This window comes from Narcine bancroftii, chromosome 3 (genome assembly GCF_036971445.1).
Source record: "Narcine bancroftii isolate sNarBan1 chromosome 3, sNarBan1.hap1, whole genome shotgun sequence".
In the NCBI taxonomy this organism is placed as follows: domain Eukaryota; kingdom Metazoa; phylum Chordata; class Chondrichthyes; order Torpediniformes; family Narcinidae; genus Narcine; species Narcine bancroftii.
The window spans coordinates 71,415,607-71,431,822 of record NC_091471.1 but is presented as its reverse complement, the minus strand read 5'-3'; the positions used below and the strand labels follow the sequence as shown (position 1 = coordinate 71,431,822).

General features: G+C 41.6%; 1 protein-coding gene and 1 long non-coding RNA gene across 4 annotated transcripts in view; one reads left to right on the top strand and one right to left on the bottom strand.

The window, feature by feature from the left end:
* Positions 1-16,216, top strand: part of LOC138757242 (uncharacterized) — a 1,106,005-nt gene that overhangs the window by 28,091 nt on the left and 1,061,698 nt on the right. The window lies entirely within an intron of this gene.
* Positions 1-16,216, bottom strand: part of LOC138757240 (urea transporter 2-like) — a 158,786-nt gene that overhangs the window by 135,574 nt on the left and 6,996 nt on the right. The gene's annotated exons all lie outside the window — the stretch shown is intronic.

The window sequence follows — 16,216 nt, the reverse complement described above, 5'->3', positions numbered from 1 at the left end:
CCTCACTTGTATGGAAGATGCAACAACAACCATAATTCCTGAGAATACTGAGGGGGACAAGACTACAGGCCACCATCCTGTCAACTTTCTACAGGAACTCTATTAAGATTATATTGGCCAGCTGCATCAGAGTCTGGCATGGCTGCTGGAGAGAGCATTGGATCGGAGGTGAATCCATAGGACCATAAGTGTGTCAGAGAGGATCTCTGGTGTCTCCCTCCCTTCCATCATATTGATTTACCAGGATCGTTGTCTGAAGAGGGCACACAAAATCATTGAGGACCCTTTCTATGCTGCACACAGCATTTTTCAGTTACTCCTGTTAGAAAAGAGATACAGGAGTATCGGAGCCAGAACAATGAATCTGAGAAACAGCTTCTTCGCACAGGCAGTGAGACGGCTGAATGACTGAAATGAACTGCACGAGACTCCATTATTTATTAAATAATATTTATTTACTTTTATCTAAATATATACACACTGCATAGCTATGTATGTGTGTTATGTCTGGATGTGTGGATGCATATCTTTTCACCGAGAACTGAAGAACGCTGTTCATTGGATTGTATTTGTACAATCAGATGATAATAAACTTGAACTTTAACTTATTGTCATACACATAAATTCAATGTACATGTGCATTGAAATTTTTACATGCTGCAGGCAAATGCAATTTTTGTTTTAAAATAAATCCAACTGCAATAGTATACATTACGTTATCCCAGTACAGAAAAAAAAGGGATAGATACAATAGATAGTTACAGATAATCCAAGAAAAAAAAGGTGATGTTTCAATAGGTGCAGACAATCTTCATGTAATGCCAGAGTAGTTGGGGTTAGGGTAGTAATGGGAGTTTCGAGAGCCTGATAATTGTTGAATAAAAACTGTACTTGAATGTGGAGGTGCTGGACATTAGGCTTCTTTCCATACTTCTTCCTGAAGGTATCAGTGAAATGAGGCTGTGACCCGTGTGACGGGGGTTCTTTACAATGTTGGCTGCCTTCTTGTGAGACAGCTTCTCACCCAGATATCCTCAATAGATGGAAGGTTAGAGCATGTGATGGATTTGGCTGTTTGCTGCACCCTGCAGCCTTTTGCGTTCTTGGGCACTCGAAAGACCAAACCCAGCCAAAATGCAACCAGTCACTATACTTTCTGCAGTGCATCTGTAGATGTTTGATTTAGTATTTGACAGCATGCCAAATCTCCCTAGACTCTTGGAAAGTAGAGGCATTCATATGTATTCTGCACTGTTGTCTCAATTTCCTAGCTCCAGGAGAATTTCTCTGGTCGTGTCGTAACTATCCCTTGGTCGAGGATGACGATCTTCATTCCAATAGAGTGAAGATGCCTGTGAATGTATTTGTTTAATGTGTACTTAATGTTGCACTCCAAGAAGCACACGATACTTCACAAATCCAACAATTAGTTCCATTGGCATAAAAACCACGATGATTGAAGCTGATGGACTTTGTTCGCCTTCACAGCTGTTGAATTCAGAGTAATTTCGTCCGCCTTTTCCACCATTGAGGACTTGGTTGGATTGTTCTTTGTCAGGGACCTCCCCCTCAACTTTACCAGCATAGGTGACTCTACCAGGAGCATAGCTCCAGACAGCATCGCTCTCGGGATCTCAGGACCACACAAGCTTCTCCACCACAACAAGGTGACAATCCACGATATGTGGATTCTCTGGTATGTGGAACTTGAAGGTACTAACCCTCTCCACTACCCTCAATGCAGGTATGTGCTTGGTCCCTCAGTTTAGACTTCCTAACATTCACAATACACACCTTGTTGAGAGCAAGATTATTGTTCTGGCACCACCCAACCAGATTCTCAATCCTGATCTGTATTCTGATTCATCATTTCCTGTTATTCAGCCAACAAGAGTGGGGTCATCAGGAAATATATAAATTTTGTTGGAGCCACAATTGGCTATACAATCATGAGTTTGTATAGAGCAGGAGGCTGAACATGCAGCCTTGAGTTGCCCCTATGTTTGATGGTCACTGAAGAGCAAGTAATATTCTCAATCGTGGGGGTCTGCCAATGAGGAAATTGAGCTTCTAGATGCTAAGGGATGAAAAGAATCCTTGATCCCTTAGTTTGGTCTTAAGTTTTAATAGTGTGATGGTGTTCATTGCTGAGCTGTAGTGAATGAACAACAGCCTAACTTAGGTGTTCTTGTGGTCTAGGTGATCTCACTGCATGTGTAATTATTGGGTGAGTCAACTTTATAGAGGAAGGTAAAAGAGTCCGATAATACAGCTAACACAATACTCAAAGTAAGAACATGTATAATATTATGATCACAGCACCCAAGGGACATTATTGACAACTGAGTCCTATTAGTGGTGCACAGGAATTTGCCTGTATTTATCTGTGAAATGATATGTTAAAGTTTGCTTTATACAGTAATTAAGTGAAACGCTGAGATATTGATGACTTCTCGATATGCCTTAGATTTTGACATTAAGCATGTGATGATGCCTATATATCATTGTCGATCATGAGTCTGTTTAATTCAGACTTTGAAGCATTTGAAAATTATGAAAAAATAAGCAAAACATATCAAATATAATAGGTGAATGACACTGAGTTATTTGGCATAGTAAATCTGTGGGAAATATACGTATGAGGAAATAGGATTATGTGGCCTTTTTCTTATATGGTGCAATCTGAAACGGATATTGTCTTGAGTAAATTGTTCCAGCAATGATGCCTGAATGAAACAGTGCCAAGTTTTAAAGCTTCAATTGTGATTTATGGTAATGAATTTGGCATTTTCCCCATGCCAGGTATGCAACTAAAGACATCTGTTGTCATGCAACAGATATTTAATGACATAAATTGGAGCTAATTGCAGAAGACTCTCAAGTAAATAGGAGCAAAGTATATTATATTCTTGATATGTTTGTGATTTAAAGAGATAACTTGTTGATATCAGAAGATCGCATTGGACAACTTCAGAACTGACTGCAGTCTGGTCAAAGACCTCCCAAAGATCACTTGGTGCCAAAACTAATAGAGGGTGCTTTACACAGCTTTTAGCTGCTGAGCTAATTGTTTGAGAACACATAGGTGAAGATACTTCTGGCAGCTCTGCAGAACTGGTGATTTAAGAAAGGTCATAGTTGGCCAATTCAAGAGGGTCACGTCTATGTGTTAGGAGGTGGGCATATCCAGTTGCAAGATGCTAATTGCAATGAGGCTTCAGAATTGCCACATTCTGACTGGACTGATCTAATCATGAAGTTCACGTTAACAGGTTTGTATTTTGAAGTGTAGTTTGTAGTCACAAAGCCATGAAAAATATAGCAGGATGAGTTTTAGACTTGCTTTCATGTCTTTTTGGAGGTCAACATCTTAGTCACCAGATAATTTCAGGCTGTTGAAGGGGACATAGCAACTTGCAGCTCATTTTAGTATCAGAGATGTGACCCGAGCTCTCTACTCAAAGAACAATTAACTTTTTAAAAAATTTCATTAAGAAAAAAGTGGTGTCTCAGGTATTGGGATTTCCCAGATATAAGGGCAGCCATTGCCCATAAAGACTTTGATTAATATCCCAGATCCTTTCATGCACAGGAAGGGTTGCCACTCTTTAAATGTACAACCACTTCTGGTCATGAAATTTTTTTTGACCACAAGTGTCATGCTTGCTAGCAATTTTCATACTTTCTTTATCCTGTGGGAGTCCTACCAGAAACTTTCAGAGGACCGCTTTGCCATGCACATGGATCTTGTGATCCTTGTGGACAAATGTAGCTTCTTATTTTTCTGACTTCTCACACTAATTTGCACTCCTAACCACCAGCTGAGCTGAGGAATAATGAGATCCATGTAAGTACTGTATAGTGATAAAGGGTGAAACCCAAAATGTTGACTGACCATTTCTACCCATGGATACTGTCTGATCTGTTGAGGTCCTCCAACAGCTCACTGTTTGCTCAACTGAAGTGGAACCTAGTGGGACTCCAATATCTTGATGCACTGGGTAAGCCTCATTGAGGAACACTTCAATTTTCCTTCATACGAGCTGTGGAATTTTCTCCCTCTTCCTTGCAGCTTGCATTTTCTCTATTACATAAGCCCATAAGACCATTAGACATAACAGCAGAAATAGGCTCTTCAGCCCATTGAGTCTGCCCTGCAATTCAATTATGAGCTGATCTATTTTCCCACTCAGCTCCATTGCCTGTCCTTCTCCCCATACCTTTGATGCCCTGGCTAATGAAGAACCTTTCAATCTCTGCCTTACACTCAGCTGTCGACAGTTGGCCTCCACAACAGCCTGAGGCAACAGATTTCACAGATTCCCCAGCCTTTGGTGAAAGAAATTCCTCTGCTCTAAGTGGACACCCTTCAATCCTGTCCTAGACTTTCCCACCACAAGGAACCATTCTACATCTATTCAGTCCAAATAAATTGATGAGGATAAGGTGTAGATGTGGTCTGTATGGATTTTGGCAAGGCATTTAACAAGGTCTCTCATGAGAGACTTGTTCAGAAAGTCATGAGGCATGGGATCCTTGGAAACTTGATTGTACGGATAAAAAATTGGCTTGCAGGCCGAAAGCAGAGAGTAGCAGAGGAACAAACGTATTCAACCTGAAGGTCAGTAACTAGTAGAGTGATCTGTTATGGGACCCCTACTCTTTGTGATTTTTATAAATGACCTGGAAGAAGAAACAGAAGAATGGGTTAGTAAGTTTGCAGATGTTATGAAGGTTGAAACAGTTGTGGATGGAGCTGAAGGTTGTCAAAGGTTACAAGACGATATAGACAGGATGCAGAGTTGGGTAAAGAAGTGGCAGAACTCCAGTTCAATCCTGATAAGTGTGAGGTGATGCATTTTGGAAGGACAAACCAGAAGGCCGAGTACAGGGTTAATAGTCGGTTACTTAAGAATGTTGATGAAAAGAGGATCCTTGGGGTTCAAATCCATGCATCCCTCAAGGTCACCATACAGGTTGATAGGATAGGATGCTAGGTTTCATTAATAGCAGGATTAAGTTCAAGAATAGAGAGGTCATGTTGCAACTCTACAAATCCCTTGTGAATCCACACTTAGAGCATTGTGTTTAGTTCTGGTCATCTCATTATAGGAAGGATATGGAAGCTGTGGAGAGTGTGCAGAGGAGATTTACCAGGTTGTTGCCTGGATTGGAAAATGTCTTATGAGGCAATAGACAATAGACAATAGACAATAGGAGCTGGAGTAGGCCCTTCGGCCCGTCGAGCCAGCACCGCCATTTTACAGATCATGGCTGATCACTACTATCAGTACCCCTTTCCAGCCTTATCCCCATAACTCTTAACTCCTTTGCCCACTAGAGTCTTATCTAACTCTCTTTTGAACATAATCAGCGAATCTGCCTCTACCACCCTCTGTGGCAGAGCATTCCACAGATTCACACTTCTCTGGGTAAAAAAAAAAATGTTTTCTCATCTCCGTCCTAAAGGGCCTACCCTGTATTCTTAAACTATGCTCTCTAGTCCTCGTCTCCCAAGGGTAGTAGAGCTGGAACTTTTCTCTTTGAAGTATAGAAGTTCGAGAGGAGACTTGATAGAGGTCTGCAAGATTATGAGATGCATAGGTAGACAGCCAGCACCTATTTGCCAGAGCAGGAATTGCAACTGCCAGAAGTTACATGTACAAAGTGAAGAGAGGGAAGTTCAGGGGAGACATCAGGATACAATTTTAATGCAGAGAATTATGGGTGCCTGGAATGCCTTGCCAGGACTGGTGGTAGAGGCTGAAACATTAGAGATATTTAAGAGGCACTTAGGCACATGGATGAAAGAAAAATAGGGTGGTTATGGGGAAGGAGCGTTTGGTGTTGTTTTTTAAGGAATATATGGGTTGGCGAAGTACTCGAGATGGCAGAGGTCGACAGCATCGAGTCCACGCTGCTGAAGATCCAGCTGCGCTGGATGGGTCACGTCTCCAGAATGGAGGACCATCGCCTTCCCAAGATCGTGTTATATGGCGAGCTCTCCACTGGCCACTGTGACAGAGGTGCACCAAAGAAAAGGTACAAGGACTGCCTAAAGAAATCTCTTGGTGCCTGCCACATTGACCACCGCCAGTGGGCTGATAATGCCTCAAACCGTGCATCTTGGCGCCTCACAGTTTGGCGGGCAGCAACCTCCTTTGAAGAAGACCGCAGAGCCCACCTCACTGACAAAAGGCAAAGGAGGAAATACCCAACACCCAACCCCAACCAACCAATTTTCCCCTGCAACCGCTGCAATCGTGTCTGCCTGTCCCGCATCGGACTTGTCAGCCACAAACGAGCCTGCAGCTGACGTGGACTTTTTACCCCCTCCATAAATCTTCGTCCGCGAAGCCAAGCCAAAGAAAAATATGGGTTGGCACAATATCGAGAGTTTAAGTGCCGGTACTGTGCTGCAGTGTTCTATGTTCTATGCCTTTCAACATTCAAAATGTTTCAATAATATCCCCCCTCATTCTCTTAAATTCCATTGAGTACAGGTCAAGAGCCATCAAATGTTTCTCATATATAATCCATCATTTCCAGAATCATCCTTTTGAACCTCCTCCGAACCCTCTCTAATGTCAGCATATTTCTTCAATGAGGACCCCAAATCAACTCCAAGTGAGGTCTCACCAGTGCCTTATAAAGCCTCCATGTCACATCATTGTTCTTATATTCTATTCCTCTTGAAATGAATGCCAGGATTGCATTTGCCTTCTTCACTGCAGACTCTACTAGTTTACCTTTAGATTATCCTGCACAAGGACTCCCAAGTCCCTTGGCATCTTGGAATTTTAAATTTTCTCCCTATTTAGAAAATAGTCTGCCTGTTCATTTAAAAAAAATATCTATAATTTTACAAACTCAAACAGTGTCAACAATCCATAATAAGAAAATAGTCTACATTCTCCAATTATATACAACCTTCACTGTCAGGTCCAATTTCCCCCCCTCCCATCCCTGCCCATTTCACAAATACTGCATACAAAGACAAAATTAAATAGACAATCACCTCAGAAAAGAAAATCAGCAATAAATTTGCCCTCATCCCTTGTTCCTATAATATTTGTCATTGTCTCTTTATCTTTCTGACCCATTTGGGACATAAGGACAGAATGCAAAACAAAACAATTACACTTAAAGAGTTATTGTGAAAATATAAAACAAACCCAAAGGAAAAAAACCAATAATCATAGGATTCTTCAGGACCTCACTGCCGGCCTACAGGGCTTTAAATTTTTGGGCCTCAATCTGGTTAAAATAGAAGGCAGACAAGGGCGGACAGAGCGACGAAGCACAAGGAACCACACTATATCTTCACACCTGTATGTTGTAGGTATGGTTGCCAAATTTTAAGGAAGGTGTCATATTTCCTCCTTAAATTATAGGTAATTTTCTCCAGGGGAACACATCTCTGTGGAAGTCAGCCCGCGCCTCTGAAATGAAATCAAATAGCAGAATAGAACACACAGAAAAATATCTCTTTAAAGCATACAGACAATTTATATGTGGGAACTGAGAGCTGAGACATCAGAAACATGTCTGATTCAGACATCTCCTGACTGGTCATCCTCCCTTCCCATATATGAATTGATCATTTATAATAAAGATTTGTATACTTTAAAGAGATAGTTTGGTGTTCTATTCTACTGTTTGATTCCATTTTAGAGGCGCGGGCTGCCTTCCACATTGGCGTAGTCAGCAAGGATCTTGCAGAAATGATTGACACGAATGGAATAAGTGACAACAGTAAGACCGGGACATCAGACAGAGTTGACAATGCACCTCTGGGACCCTTGACCCTGGAATCCATCGCCCACGCCCAGGAATACTGTGATCCCTCTTTCTAGGTTGATCTGGTGAGGTCCATAAAAGAACCAGAAGAAATAAAGCATACAGGTCAGTGGAAAAATAAGGTTTAATGTTACGTGACTGCAGTGATAAAGTTTTATTGTTTTCCAGAGGTTAAACTTAATTTGAGTGTTTGGTCAGAAAAGCCCAGTACAGCAAATATATAATATGTACCTGAAGTATAGTAAGGGTTAATGTCAGCAGTATTAACAGACAAGCTGAGTATTGAGACCTGGTCAAAAGGTGTAACATAGTCAATACAAGATATTGAAAAAGCTGAAAAATCATTATGGGGAAAAAATGTGGGGAAGAAATGGAGGAAGCGTATATGAGAATAAAAGAACAAGGTGAAAAGGTATGGTGAAAATCAAAGGAAAATAGTTGGAGGAATAGTGTAAGTCGTAGTATTATGTACACAAGAAGGTGCACTGAAAGACTGGGAGATTCTGCAGGCAGAATGTGAATGGTACTGTGGTGATTTGTTTCCTCCATTGTATATAGTTATAATTGACTATTGTATATATGGAGCTGGCCCGCCCACTGATGACTCTATGACTCCTCCCCTGTGGTCCTGAACCATAAAGGTCAAGCCACCTCTCACTTCCCACCATTCCTATTCCTGGATCTGGGCCAGCAAGATTTTTCTGTACATTAAAGCCTATCGATCCCTCTGCCTAGTCTTTGATGTTGCTGGTAGTCCACTACAATTTAATGTACAGAAGAGAATGCAAAGGATGGATTAAGACAAAGCTAAGCACCAAATGGTTAATGAACAGTGAGTGAAAAAGGAAAACCCTGGGGATCCATTATTAGGCATGGTGAAACTATTTCTGCAAAACGATGATTCCTTTTGGGCTCACCCACCCCTTTATCAGCCCCAGGTCCAAGAGGCTGTTTAGCTTCAAGCTTCGAAGTCAGCATACTCAGCCTTAGTAGCTACAGCACCAGTCCAGTTTCATTCAGAAACTGGGGAGTTAACATTAGACTCCCACCAAAAACCTGAATACAATGTGCCAATAGGTGAAGGGGTAAAAATGAAATACAGAGACAAAATGGAGCAAAAACAATACCCTATCCACATGGTTCTGAATCCCCGCAGGCACCAGCAAAATCAAGAAGCTGCCAGTGTCGATTCCGTGTAAACCGCAAGAAATGTTGTGAATTGCTCACCATGCTCCTGATAGAAATAAAGACCCAATAGGTTTTGTTAACTACATTTGATCAACTCAAAATATGTACGGTCCCCAACCCCAAGATTTATTAAATACAGAAGAAAGTATAAAATGGAAGGCAGCTATGTGGGTACCAGCTAATCCTATATAGACTTTTGAAGAACTTACACAGTTCCAGATGCAACCAGCTGAACAGATAGAAACAATACTCACAACACTAACAGACAGTTTACAATGACCAATAGACATGAGCAAGGCCCTTGAGTGTAAGCCACTCCCCAAAGAGTCAGAACAAGAATTTTGGGAACAATTTACTGTAGCATATCAGACATATGGTGGAGGCCAGATATTCAATAATGGTCAGCCCTTGCCCCAGTTCAATACAATACTCATGCGGTCTACCTGAAAAGATAGCATCATTGATTAAGACTAATTTAAATGGGTCAGACAATATAAAAGATAAAGCTCGAAGAACTATGATGGCTTTTTGGTCGAGTAATTAAGATGAAACCAAGGCTTCACAAAAACCCTGTGTGAAGGATGTTTCCCCTTTAAGAATGCAGAGGAACAATGACAGGAGAGTCAATTGGAAATACCCATATGAAGGGATACAGGTTCCAGCTCATCATTCTTACTCACCTCAGGGTCGGGATCAATCCTGGGGATCACCTAGACCAGATAACATCCAACCACCACCCCACTGTAATGTTTGCTTTAAATGTAGTAGAGAAGGACATTGGGGTACTGATTGCCCCTCTCCAAACAAGATGATTGCTATCCTGCAACTTTTCTCCAAGTAATCCTTTCTGCCAATGATTGAAGAAGGAAACAGATTGAAGAACAGATTGAAGAACAGATTGAAGAACAGATCGAAGAACAGACTGAAGAACAGATTGAAGAACAGACTGAAGAACAGATCGAAGAACAGATCGAAGAACAGATCGAAGAACAGATCGAAGAAAGAAACAGAAGTCTTTACTGCCTGCCCTCTCATCTCACAAGGAGGTAGCGATGAACCAATAGTTATAATGAAGGTGCAGGGTGTCTCTCTTCTAATTTTGATTGATATAGGGGCAACTCTATCTACTCTTGATCAGGAATTCATGGAGGAATATGGGTTCCCTATTGCCCATTGCACAGTGCAACGATCAAGTCTGGAAGGAAATCCATCTCACTGTTCAACAATGGAGCCACTATAGGTAACTTATGGTTATGGTATGTGTGTGTACCCTACCATATTGTCACATGCTGTCCAAGGTCTAGAGGAGGGAGTGTACATCAGGTACCGACAGGACGGCTCTCTCTTTGACCTTTGCTGCTTGAATGCATGGACAAAGTGCCTCTACACAGTCATTCAAGAAACACTTTTTGATAATGACTGTGTGCTCTTGGTGCACAAAAGTAGTGATCTCCAGTTAATGCTGAACAAATTCTCAGATGCTGCTACGCTCTTTGGCCTGACCAAAATTGAAGCACTCCATCAGTCCGTACCGAACACCAACACCATCGAACCAAAAATCACTGTTGATGACTACAAGCAGACAAATGTAAATAACTTCAAATATTTGGGGAGCATCATCTCAAGTTATGGGTCTTCGGACAAAGAAATTAACTCCAGGATCAGCCAGGGTCTGGGGAGGCTGTGCACCAGAGTGCTCAATCAACGCAATGTCCACATCTCCACAAATCTGAAACTCTACAGAGGTGTGGTCATCCCTTCTCTCCTATATGGATGTGAGACTGGACTCTGTATTGATATCATATCAAACAACTGGAGAAATTCCACATGGCGCCATTTGATTCATCCTTGGCATTTGTTGGCAAGAACAGATCACGCGAAGTCAACTAGTATTGAGTCCCTGATCACCAGAGCCCAGATATGGTGGGTGAGACACATCATCAGAATGTATGCCTTTCCATCTGCTCTGTGAAGGAAACCCTACACTACTGTGGTATCCACCCAAGTGAAATAGGAGCTGTAAGGTTTCCACTTCACTACAAGGAGGCAATAGTCTCACTGATCCCAATTTAAGTATCTTTTTTATTTGAAAATAGAAAAAAGGCATATTTCCAGACAGATCCCATAGGCGAGCCCTGTGTTATGAAGCCTACACCAGTTTTGAAGACAGGCGATGCCAAAAACTGAAGGAAAACCTTGAACAGCATCACAAACCAACAGCCATGGTTATTACAAAAATGGACTCCCTGTGCCAGCATTGTGCTAGACTTTGCATTTCCAGACTGGCACAGTAAAGTCACCTTCATGTCTACAGATGAATGCAACAACAATGTGTCTTCTTCGAACTGAAGGGTGACCAATGTTAGCCAGCCGAAGTTTGGAAGCTGATACTACAGATACTCAGACTTTAATGGAAGTCACACAGGGGCAGAAAGAAGTCAAATTTTTGGGAATCATTCTTAGTGCAGAACTGACCACAGTAGGAACAACTCCTATTGTTAACTATTCCATTCCCCAGACACTTAAGCAGATGTGAGCCTTCCTTGCATTCGTTAACTTTTGCACACAGTGGATCCCTAACGTGGCTATCTTCACTAAAGAATTATCACCACTTGCTTCAGTAAATGCCACCACAGAAACTTAAACTATTCCCCCAAATATTAAATACATTCGAAGAACTCAAAAAGTTCATGCCCCGCCAGCCTTAGGGTGACCTCACTATGACTGTCCTTTCCATTTATGTGACAATCTCTCAAAGTTGTGCCACCGCAGTACTTACTCAGTATCGTGGATTTGCTTGTGGGCCAGTGGCTTACTACTCTGTTAAATTGGACCCAGTAGCACAAGGTTTTCCCCCCTGTACACAGATTTTACCAGCATTACATGAGTGTGTATCAGCGGCAGCTAATCTTACCTTGCATTAGCCTATACAAGTCTACATGCAACATTCAATAGCAGCTCTTCTGATATCTGATCAGACATGCACATGACTCAAACCCATTTGAACAATTACAAACTCTCTTTTTTTGAATATTTTATTTTAAAATTTCCATATGTGGAGTATGTATACAACTTTGTACATTTACCACATTTAAACAAATGATTTCTAACTACATAAGTGATTATATCTCCTCCCCTTAATAGTCCCTCCCTAAAACCCCTCCCCAACCACTTAAAACAATAATAATAAAATGATACTTACCTATTCTCAGATTATATAGTAACATAATAAAGAAAGAAAGATAAGTTAAAAAATTAAGAAAGAGTTAATGGATTGTACTAGGATAGGGACAGGGCACCAAGGATTTTATCCAACTATAATTCCTTTATTCATCTTGCAGAGGGTTGTTGTAGGTTCCAGCAGGAAGAGATAGAAATAAATAATAGTACCTCCTTTTAGATATATGGGCCCTGAATTTGCAGAAATGTGTTGTATTTTTTCCTTAAATTATATGTAATTTTTTCTAATGGAATACACGTTTGAATTTCTATATTTAATTTATCTATTCCTAAATGAGAGTCGATTTCCAAGTAACTGCAATACACTTTCTTGCCACCGTCAGTACCACTTTAATAAATTTCTTTTGGGTTAATGACTTCAGTTTTGGTCTCATTCCTTCTATATTCCCTAATAAAAATGTCATGATTTGGGGGGGGGGGGGGGGGTGGAGTATGTAATACAAGTAATTTGTTCTAATAGTTCTCCTGCTTTTACCCAGAAAGGTCTCAGCTTTCAACACGACCATGTAGAATGCAAAAAAGTACCTTCATCCTCACCACATCTAAAATATGTATTTAATAATCTGATTTTATTTTATCTAAATTATCTGGTGTAATGTATAGTTGATGCATGAAATTGTATTATACAAGTCTATATTGTACATTGATTATATTGGTCATACAATCTCTGCACAGATCTGTCCATGTTTGCTCATCGATTGGAATATTTAAATCCTGTTCCCATTTTTGATTAGATTTATAAAGCCTGGTTTAGAAGTTACCTGTTGCAACAAAAGATACATTGCAGAAGCAAATTTTCATACAGACCCTCATCTAAGAAAGGTTTCCACTTCACTACAAGGAGGCAACTGTCTCACTGATCCCAATTTATCTCTTAAATATCTTTATATTTGAAAATAGAAAAAAAGCGTATACCCAGTTATTCTGTATTTATTTCTCGATTGCTGAAAAGACATCGATTGGCCTTATTCGTAATAATTTTCAATAGTTTAAAATCCTTTATTTGTCCATAGAAACAGATTATCTTTTGAAAAGGGTATCAAACTATTCTTGAATAAAGGGGTATTAGGTGATATACTGCAGCAGCATGCTGCGGTGGCAATCGGGCCAGCACTCAGGGCAGCGAGTGCAAACAGGAGCCAGTAGATGGGGCAGCAGCACTAACTCCAGCAAGCAAACTGATGGTCGTATGGCAAAGGCAGCATAGGGGCTAGCATCCCCAACATGGCTCTGGTCCTGCTGCACAGCCAACAGCTTGGGGATAGTGGATGGGGAAGAAGGCATTGTAATGCAAGAAAGGTGCCCACGTGCAGGAAACCCATTATTATTATGGGGGCAGTGACATCAGTTGATGGGGCAAACAGCGGGAATGGCAACAGTATAAAATCAGAGCCTCAGCCCCAATAAAACACAGCTATACCTCGTTATACCCATGCATGCCTTTCTTTGTGTAGCACATGGCTACAATTGGTGATCCCGACATCTAAACCCAACGATGAGCGAGCCAGCAGCAGTCCATGAAGCTGCCGACCTTCTGGACGAATCAGCCCTGTGTCTGGTTCAACCAGGCTGAGGCACAGTTTCAGATCCAGCAGATCACAGCAGAGTCCACCCAGTACTACCACGTAGTGAGCGCCTTGGACCAGGACATGGTGAGCTGGACAGCCAATTTCATCCAGGATCCAGCATCTGAAGGTGCTTACACTGCCTTCAAAGAGCTGCTTATTGAGACTTTTGGGCTCTCATGGTGAGAGAGAGAGGGGCACGTTTGCTCCACTTAGATGGGCTGGGGGACAGGCCCCCATTGGCCCCAATGAATGATATGCTGGCCCTCATTGGGAGGCATGAACCCTGCATAATGTTTGAGCAGGTGTTCTTAGAGCAATTACCTGAAGATGTCCAACTACTCCTGGTGGACACTGACTTCAGTAACCACATGGAAAGTCGCAGCACGAGTGGACATCTTGTGGAAGAAAGAGAGAGAGTGCTCAGCGTCTGTGGGGCTCATTGCCAAACCCCTCAGCCAGACCCAGCCAATCCACAGATGGAGCAGCGACTCCACAAGGGAGATGAACCTAATGACCAGTGGTGCTTCTATCACCAGCGATGGGGCTCTGGATCCTGCTGATGCCAACCACAATTGACATACCAGGAAACACCATAGCCAGCCGTTGCTGATGACCATGACTGCTGGCCAACAAAACAGCCTCCTGTACGTGAGGGACCGTTAATCAGGGCAGCAGTTCCTGGTGGATACAGGCGCGGAGATCTTCAGTACAGACAGGTTGAAGTCAGTGCACCTGGACCCAGCATGCCCCATCGAGACGCCAGTACCACACAAGAGAGGAAGACCACCAAAGATGAAAGAGACACTTCCTTTGGGCATCAAAGACAAAACTGCTGGTTCTGGGTGGTGGGGGGGGGGGGAGGGTCAGGCCAGTGCTCCAGGCGGTCAGCACAATCAGCAGCCAGCAGACCACGCAGCGGCACTGGGCCCAGCTAGTGAACTGGTGGTCGTATGGCTAAGGCAACATGGGACCAGCATCCCCAACATGGTGCTGGCCCTGCTGCACAAAAGGGGGCCTTCACGCGGGAAACCCACTATTGTTATGTGGGTGGTGACATCAGTTGATGGGGAAAGTGGCGGGAAAGCCAACAGTATAAATGTGGACCCTCATCCCCAATAAAACACAGAGCTATACCTTGCTACACCCATGTGTGTCTTTCTTCGCATAGTGCACGGCTAAAATACCTCCTTTTGTTCCAATTTCCCCATCTATCTAAATGGCAGAAAAAGTGGATTAAGCACTTAGGGATCAGGATGGACAATAACTTAAAAAATCTATATTAATTGAATTATTTACCATTGCTTCATAAAGTTGAAGGAGGTCTGATAAAGTGGATGACTCTACCTATTATTTTAATAGAGAGGGTTAACTGTATAAAGATGAATATTTTTCCAAGAATTCAGTATTTATTTCAAACACTATTTCATTATCTCAAAAATTTTTTAAGGATCTTAATAAATGTGTGAGAAAAAAATTATTGAAAGGTAAAATCTCATGCGTATTGATAAAAAGTTAACGTGGAAATATGAAAGGGCAACCCAGATAAGATTTATTGCATCCTTTTTTGAAGGAGAGAACATACCAGCCTGGATCAAAATAGAATTAGGTAAAAATTAGAGAAAACATAGCTGCATCTTTTATTTATGAATGGAATTCAAAATTAATAATAGGAATCAGATATGCCTCTATTAAAACACAAACTTTCTCTCTTAGCAAACCCATATCTGACTTTTCATAGTTGTAATGCTATTAATTCATCTGCATTCTTAACACTGCCTCCAAATGAACTGAATGAATGGATCATGATTGCTTGCAGCGTAACCACATTTTGACTTCAGCAAGACAAGATTTAAAGGACAGTCCAAATGATGAAGCTATAACTTGGCTTGTTGATGGTACAGCCTTTGTCAATGAGACAGGATGATACCATTCAGGTTCATGACACAACTGAAATCATAGAGACCGCAGCTTTCCATTATCCTATCTCGGTACAGCAATCTGAATCATTTGCCCATATGTGAGCCTGCATTAAAGGAACAGGGATGTCACCTAACATTTATACAGACTCTCATTATGATTTTGGGCTAGCACATGATTTTGGAGCCTATGGCAACATCGGGATTTTTAACATCTTCAGGGACATCTATTAAAATTACAACTTTTGTGGCTAACTACCTGGCATCTCTTTCCCTACCTACCCACCTTGCTGTTATTAAATGTGATGTCCAGACCAAAGGTCAGGACCCTATTTCTCTTGGATATGCTTGTGTAGATTCAACTGCAAAACCTGCTGCTATAAACGGTCCCCTCATCGTTTATCGAGAAAGCGACACAATGCTAGTAAATAGAAAGGTCTTGCATGATATGGGGGAAATATTAATATTTCAGGGGTTGCCCCTGATAAATTGAAAAAACTCTGG